General features: G+C 41.3%; 1 long non-coding RNA gene across 1 annotated transcript; it reads right to left on the minus strand.

The window, feature by feature from the left end:
- Window positions 1–3159: 3159 nt before the first annotated feature.
- LOC145804846 (uncharacterized) lies at window positions 3160–5092 on the minus strand. The gene is made up of 3 exons (XR_014347401.1): window positions 4121–5092; window positions 3326–3442; window positions 3160–3216 (listed from the first exon to the last, which is right to left on the minus strand). It is a non-coding gene; the product is annotated as an uncharacterized LOC145804846 (long non-coding RNA).
- Between the last annotated feature and the right edge of the window lie 3661 nt (window positions 5093–8753).

Raw genomic sequence — 8753 nt, forward strand, 5'->3', positions numbered from 1 at the left:
CCTGTCCAGTATTTTCAATCCAAGCCGAAATAGGAAAAGCCGCAAGCACCACTAGGCCCGGTCGTCGGTTGAACGTCAGTAGGGTCCGATATTCATTCCTTACTAAAATAGGAAGGTGGCAGTCATCCCAAAATAAGCTGGCAGTATCAATCTAGCGGCGTGGTCCAGAACAAGCCTTTGCTGATCCATGGGGTTTGTGTTTTGGTTACAAGAAGTGCTTCTTTGCTCGTTTGCAGCGCCTCGACTCGAGTTTCCGCTGTAGGATTGAGTGAGGTGACGAGAGCTGAAGTGAAGCCAAGGCTCCTTGCTACGCTCCATAGATGTTCGTACGATTCTTGTGGATCTTGGGTGTGTTTGAATTCAGCCTCTCGTTAGGTCTTCACTGAAGGATTGTCCACCTTCTCAAGCGCCTCTACCATACCCTTAGAAAGTGACAACGGATGACTTCCATTACTAAATGGAAGAACTTTTCAAACTAGTTGATAGTTGTTCCCTGGTTGCACCCCAAAATGGGTTATAAATTACTAAATCACATGTAGAGTTTTTGGGGGGAGAATCACTCGGCGCGGGGCCTCCCGTGTGAGGTCAGGTCAGGTGATGGTCAACAACTCAGGCAGGAAATGCTGAGAAGCGGCTAACGATGCAAGAGCTCTTTTCCCCTTATACGCTCTAAAAAAAAGGGTATGTCGGGTTTTTGGACCCTATGTTGAGTGAGTAAGGGTTCCAAACCTTCCAAAAAAAAAGTGGAAATACCAAACGTCGTCTTGCTAGTGCCGCCCCTCGTCGTTCCCTAAAGGACTGTTCCCTTTCAGTGGGACTGGGGCCATCGCGCAGCTCCGAAATACAGGTCTGATTAGAAAATGAGTGGAGCAACCATTCGTATTAAAAAAAAGGGCGAAACCCAAAGCAGAAGGAAGGGCTCTTTCTTGTTGTCGGGGAGGGCGGCGGAGCATAGGAATAGATCAAACTTTTGATGTCCCGTTTGACCGATCCAATAACCGCCGTCTCGCTATCCCTATCCTTTCCAGCGCTTTTCCCAGAAGCCGTACAACCCACCGTTGTTGGTGAGAGAGAGCCTACTAGACTAGACTGATCGCCTTCCTCTCGGCAGTGCCCGAACAACTACCTGACCTCCTAGCCCTACGTTGCCCGCTTGGAGCGGGGGGTTCCACATTCTATGGACCTTGTCTCGAACGGAGCAGACTTTAGGTTTTTTGCCACATCGTTCATAAAAAGGTCGGGACATTCAATGAGATATTGAGAAAGGGGGGTCTATAGACCTGAGGTCTAGGGAGTGCTATCATTGACGAGACGGTTCTGATTGCTGAACACGGAGGTTGTGGTTTTTCGGGTTGAATAAGTCGTAAAAGAAGCAAATAGGTCTCACAGGTTCCATTGAAAAGAAATGGTTTCTTAAAGGGGTCAAGTCGTGAAAGATCATAGTGGTCAAATGCAAATGAATCCTTTCGGTTCGCCTAAGACGAAAATGGGGATGCTTCAACGGGAATGAAAGTTGTTGGGTGACGAAAGAGGTCTGCAAAAGGCGAGTGTGCCGTGTTTCTTCATTCGCCATGTGCAGGGCGTATCACTCCCTTTACTCTAATGGGGCTATGGGGCTATTTCATTTGATCCAAGGGGTCCTATCGTAGTTGATCCACGTTGCACTCTCGTCTGGAGCTGTTCTTTTGCACTCAAGCCCCGGACGACGGACCCTCCAGTTTCCGTTTGACCGATACGTGAAGAAGCGACATACGTCAATAAGTACTCAATTGATCTGAGGTACTATATGCTGGACTAAAGACCGTCCTTCGAGGACGGAGGGTCGTCTAGACTCTCCGGCGGTCTTCGAGACTTGAAAGATTTATAGCAAAGAAAATGCGCTAGAAAAACCATAAAACTAAAGAGGAAAGACTTTCCCGAACTACATTATCAAACAACACAATTGGCTTTTTAGGAATAAAAAAGTAACGGAGATTCAAAGGTTATTACTTCATTCTTCTTTTTCTTTCTCCCTAGTTTCCCTATGAAATCGATCTTTTATTCCTAAGACAAACAGGCCAGGAAAGATGCGCCAAATCACACAACCATATAAGGAAGATATTATTGTCATGGATGCTCTCTCCTTGCTTTTGAATGCCATATTTGAGAATCTATTTTTGACTGATTCTCATGGCTTTCGCAAAGTCAAGTTTCTTGCTTCTTGCTTTAGTTTTCAATAAGGGGTGCGTTAGCGCTTTACTAATAAGATAGAAAGGGCCTTTTCCGCTGGATCCAGAACGAATAGGAGATCTATCAGTACGCCATCCGCTCCATATCTTTCGTAGTTTAGGAACTCGTCCCTCCACGGGACACCTTTCGTAGTGAGGGAACTCCTATCTTTTTAGGCTGACGAGCGGAGGCTCCCGGAGCGGTCCTTTGAATTTGAATCCCGGTAACTCACGGACGGTTACCGACAGCTTCTTTCTATTGGTTAAGGGTCACGGAGCTCTACTGAACTATGTGGGAGGAACCGACTGAACGTTCAGGAGGTTCTACAAACATCTAATCTAATACCTGTCTTAGGTATATCTTCCACCTTAACCTTCAACTGATGATATCTAGAACGAAGGTCAATCTTAGAAAAGACTTGTGCTCCTTGCAATTGATCAAATAGGTCATTTATCCTAGGCAAAGGATATTTATTTCGAATTGTCACCTTGTTTAACTCTTGATAATCAATGCAAAGGTGAAAACTACCATCCTTCTTTTTCACAAATAAAACGGGCACACCACAAGGAGAAACACTAGACCTAATAAAGCCCTTATCTAGTAACTCTTGTAATTGTTCCTTCAACTCTTGCCCCTGATTTTCTTCGACTGCTTGAGAACCACTACCAATATTAGTCACATTCCTTCACCGATTATTATTACCAGTCCGTCGATTCGTTTAACCCTGGTGTGTATTCCTAGCCATATTTGCCAATGTCTCCTCATGTTTCATTGCAACTTATATGCATCAATAATAAAACCTCATCTTATTCTATTCTCAAGTCCCTATAACATGTAAATAAAATTAATATTATATCAAATTATAAGCATTCCCAATACTACATCTACCCAATCTCACCACTATTTTATACCAACTTTTAAAATTACAACCTGGCTCTGATACCATAAAATTGTCACGCCCCAAGCTCTGTGACAACGCCGCACACTCATATAAGTGAGCATGCAAGGCTAAGAATCCAATCACATAACCCATAAAATAAAATACTCAAATTAAATCCTTAATTGTCATAATGCCAGAATCTATAAAAATAAATAGTTCTCATATGAAAATGCCCACCAAATCCACTAATTTAATCCACTAACAAAACAATAATCCAAGTACTTAAATCATGGTCCTACTCTCGGCACTCCCACATGTAAAAAAAAGATCCCGCGCAGCTCTACTCTTCAGAATCTGAAAAAAAAATAAGGGTAAGCTAGATAGCCCAGTAAATAACCAACCATCACTGCTAGCTGGATCAAGTATACAAAAATAAATAAATAAATCGATAACCAATAAATATAATTTTTTTTCTATAGTTCAATAAATGAACAATTATTTGTAAGGTGGTTTTATAGCTAAAAATAAACAATGTACAATACATTTTAAATGAAAAGCCAACAAGATAATTCAAAGTAATTCGTTGTTCAAATCGATGGTTCGATATTCAGATGGTTCGATGATTTGATTCACAAAACCCAAGTCTTATTGACTACGGTCACATAGCCCGTGACAAGGCCCAGAACCACACATAGGCCGGTGGTAAAGCCCCAAAAGAAACTAGTTTCTGTGCCAATAAATAACCCCCATTGGCTAGGGTCCAAATCATAGTCAGACTAGAGTGATGTTCAAAATTCAAACAATACACAACTTTTAAATAAAACATTCGATATTTTTAGAATAAACGTTTAGTACAATTTTCAGAATAGTTTCACCAAATATTCAAATAATTTTCATAATAATATTCGATGTTGTTTTATACTTGACCCATATTTTATTTTAAGAGAACACGAAGGCTATAAATAAATATTTATAATTTTAAACGATTCGATAGGAATAAAAATGAACCAACAGTGATAGAGGGTTACTTACCTTCAAACAGCTAAAATAATATTTTCCAAGCTAATCTCAATTTACCAAGATCCACCTCAATCTCACAAACCTAATAAAATATTACACCGCATAAACAATTATTATGTGCATCCATCCATCTCTTCTTGTAACAACAATAGAATAAATTAACCCAATAGTCTATTAGGAACTCCCACAATTTAGCATCAAAACAAAGCCATTACGGTTTCGGAAATTCTCAACCCATATTATTCTATTGTTGTTTATATACACGTAACAATTTGTAATTGCTTGTAGTCAATCGTGTATCCCACAAATACACCACCATTAAACTTAACCCATCACATATCAATCTCAAAATATGAACCACCCAAATGGGATGCAAAATACACTCTAAAATTGAGCAAAATTGAGACTCCCAACATAGACTATATCAATATATCTATTTAATCATATATGCCCATAAAATCATCTATCGATATATTAACACTAAAATCATAGATAGGAATACAATAAAATAAATCTTACCTAAGTGATGAATAAAGCAAAACCACCACTCTTATGAATCCTCCCTCTTCCTTGGTTTGGGTTTCTTTTCTTTAATTTTAAACTTTTCCAAACCCTTGCTTGCTGGCTTCACCTTCAACTCTTCCAAACCCTTTCTGCAGCACAAGCCTCTCTTCTCTTTTTCTTTTCTTTTTTTCTTTTACCTTCTCAAACCCTAGCCGCCTATGGAGCAATTCACAGCCTCTGTTTTGTTTGTTCTCCAAGACTTAAAGCCACAATAGGTGGGCTTATTAACCTAATTTCGCAAAGTTACAAAATTACCCATCTAAGTAATAGGAAATATAATGCCATCTCATAACTAATTCTTTGATATTAATAAATGACCCATATAAATTAATTTAATTACTAATCTATCCAATAAAATAATCATATTTAAAACTTGGGTATTACATCCTTCCCTCCTTAAAAGAAATTTCGTCCTCGAAATTTGACGCCGGAAGACGCTAGAGAGAGAAGTGGAGTTCTTTAGACTTTAGAGCTAGCTGGAAGTAAAGTAATAAACACTTTAGAGTTGGGTATAAACAAGGGATTGGTCTTTGGCTACTGAAGACTGCAGGTATCCTGTCCCCGCTTCAACACGACTTTGAAGGCTCCCGGGAGCTCGTCCTTTTCAAAGTCGAGTCGCGTAATCAGTACAGTTCTGTAAACAACTCACCTGCCTGGCTAGTTTCGACCCGAAACCCCCCTTCCTTTATTTGAAGGAAGCACGGATTCGCCGGTAGGTATCTACGGAGCCCCGGATACCGCTTCGCTAGGGTTAGGGAACTTGACTTTGCGTTTCGTCTCCTGAATTCCTAACGGAACTAAGTGACTTCGGCTCCTTTTCTATCTATCCTTAGAAGTAGGGCGAGCGAAGGACGAAAACAAGTTGTAGGAGACGACGCTGAAACCCCGTTTCGTTGTCGAGCTCGGCTATTAGTGACTTTGGACTTTTAGAACCGAAAAACGAAGGCATAAACCCAGCGTTCGGTAGCAGCGAGTGTAGTCTACGAAGCAAGCTTAAGGGTTCCGTAGAACTACATTCGCTGTGTACTTTACTTCGCTCGCCCCTAACGTTGTCGTCTGTTTTTAGCTTGACGAGCGACTTTAGTTTCCGAAAAACGCATAAACCCCGGGATTTTCGTAAAAGAGGGACGAGTGACAAGGAACTTGAGTGACTCGCCCTAATCAATAAGCGGGAGAGGGGCGAAGAAAGTCGATCGGCTACTAGAGACGAGCAAGGGCCAGGGACGCACTCGACGAGCAGACGAGGGACGAGTGGTAGGAGCCCGACAAAGAGTAGTGCCGGTTCAGTGAAGTCAAGTCTTTACGTCTATAGGGGCTCCCTGACGATCCCGAACCTTCCAAAAGTGATAGGTATGTGTTGTTTCTTGGCATTCTCTTTCTTTATTATGCCAACCTAAAAAGAGATAGGGATACAGAGCTTGACTTGAAAACAAACAACTGGCACTGCCCCCTATCACAACAAGGCAGATAGGGCACTTTTTGCCTTCCTTAAGTCCAGGATACGAAAACTCTTCCTACCCACTAAAAAGAGCGATTGAGAGTGGATTTCAGGTTCGATAGTGTCACTCAAGTAAACAGTAGGTGCTAAGGATGCCACAATACAGTTCAGAATATAGGACATACATTCATTCAGTAAACAGTATCAGTTCAGTAAACAGTTCAGTTCAGTATTCAGAAGATAATCATTTTGAACATATCTTTACACAATTGTTACTCACAGAGTTCGGGTTACAGTAAGCTAGAGCGTGTCTCCCCAGTCGCCAACCCTACACAGTTAACAGATTGAACACACTAAGCTACGCAGTTGGGAAATATAACAACTTAATCCCTAATGCCTTGGTGTGTTCTACCTCTATATCCTCAATAAGATGTCTTAAACTAGGCCTAAGAATGCCTAGGATGGGATGAGGATGCAAGGAGGCACACTAAAAAGCATTTTCAGAAAAACAGAGTCCTGCTCGAGCGCAGGTTTCCCCGCTCGAGCGGTCATGCAATAAAGGTACACGCTCGAGCGTAAACTTTCCCGCTCGAGCGTACTGTAAAAGTACTGGATGGGTGAAATCTCCGCTCGACGCCCGCTCGAGCTTGAGACATGACTCCGCTCGAGCGCCCGATCCTCCGCTCGAGCGGACTGTAAAATAGTGCAGAGTGATGCTGGATGCTCGGATTCCACGCTCGAGCGGAACTTCCCCGCTCGAGCGGAAGTGCGAAATCTGGAAAACCCAGATTGCACCTCCAAGCTCAAACTCAAGTTGTTAACAACTCAAAACCGATCCTCTTGGGCTCATTTTCTGGAAAACATTTATAAACACATAGAATAACATGGTTCAAAGCTCAATTTGAGAAATCAAAGCCCAAGGGTGTTTAATTCAAATCCAATTTCAAACCATTTTCCAAGAACATGGAGAACATGCAAACATGCATGATCCTAAATCATTTTCAAAGCTTTAATGCTGTTTCAAAAGAGCTCAAACCTTCAAAAACAAGATGAACTCATGGAGTATGACCAAAAGATGGACATGCATGTGAGGAAACATGGACTACAACCTCAAAACTTCAATATATGTACATGCATGCAACAATTAAGCCACAATTCAACATCTAAACCATGTTTTGGCTCTACACTCCATCAATATGACATGAACCATGCAAGAATCAACTTAAAACATGAACAAGAAGACAATGGAGCTACCTTTAGTCTTGTAGTTCAAGAAGGGAGCTCAAATATGCAATCTACCCTTCAACAATTCTTCAATTTCCAAGCAATTCACAAGGTAGAACTCAATTTCTCTCCCTCTCCCTCTCTTGGTCGGTTAAGCACAAGAAATGAGCTGAAGCAATGTTTTGATTGAAGTGTATACAAGGCTCAACATGTGTGAAGTAGTGGCCACTAAGTGGTCTAATGGTAATTAAGTCAAACTCTTTAATTAGCTTAATTTAATCTAATTTAATCATACCTAATCAGTCTTCAGGTAAATACACTATAAAATCACATTAATTATGAGGATCATAAAACACTAATCGGTTTCTAATTCGGCCGCCGATAAGGCATTCAATTAGCAGTTTAAACATATAAACAAGAACAGATAATCATACAGTCAACAGATAAAATGCAATTCAAACAGGAGTATTCATTCCATTCAGTTTCAATTTCGGTCAGTCAGTTCAGTACTTTTAATCAGTTCAATTATCAGTCATGATCAATTCAGTTTCACGGTATTCAGCGTTTATCGATAACTAATCAGTCATTAATCGGTAAGCAGTATGAGGGTTGTTACAGTCTCCCCTCCTTATAGAGAGTTTAGTCCTCTAAACTCGAGTTACCTTCATTCTGGAAGAAAATAGGGTTCAGTGGGAACAGTTCAGGATATCGTTTAGCCATGTCATCTTTCCTTTCCCAAGTGGCATACACGCCACCATGGTTCTGCCAGTCGACTTTCACCAATGGGATCTCTTTGTTTCGCAGTTTCTTGATTCGTCTGTTCACAATCTGTATAGGCCGTTCCTCATAAGTGTAGTCATCACTCAGCACTACATGAGTAGGCTCTATTACATGGAAGGGATCCCGGAGGTAGTCTCTCAACATGGAAATGTGGAAGACGTTATGCATATGCTCCATTTCAGGAGGAAGCGCAACTTGATACGCCACCGGATTAATTTTCTCAATAATCTCATACGGTCCGACGTATCTTGGTGCTAACTTGCCCTTGACTCCAAAACAAGTCTAGCCTTTCATTGGTGTCACTTTCACAAAAACGTGATCACCCACTTCATACTCTCTGTCTCGTTTTCTGACGTCAGCATAACTCTTTTGTCGGCTCTGTGCAGTTTTCAATCTCTGTTGTATCAGTTTCACTTTCTCAGTTGTCTCATAAACAATCTCGGGCCCAAGTAAAGGCCCATCTCCAGCTTCTGCCCAGCAAATTGGAGATCTACATTTTCTGCCATGCAATGCCTCGAAATGCGCCATACCAATGCTCGAATGGTAGCTATTGTTGTAGGCGAATTCGACTAATGGCAGATGACTTTCCCAATCTCCCTGAAAATCAAGGATACACATTCTCAGTAAATCCTCCAGAGT

The sequence above is a fragment of the Camellia sinensis genome, chromosome 1 (assembly GCF_055761805.1).
Source record: "Camellia sinensis isolate YWXY chromosome 1, ASM5576180v1, whole genome shotgun sequence".
NCBI lineage: Eukaryota > Viridiplantae > Streptophyta > Magnoliopsida > Ericales > Theaceae > Camellia > Camellia sinensis.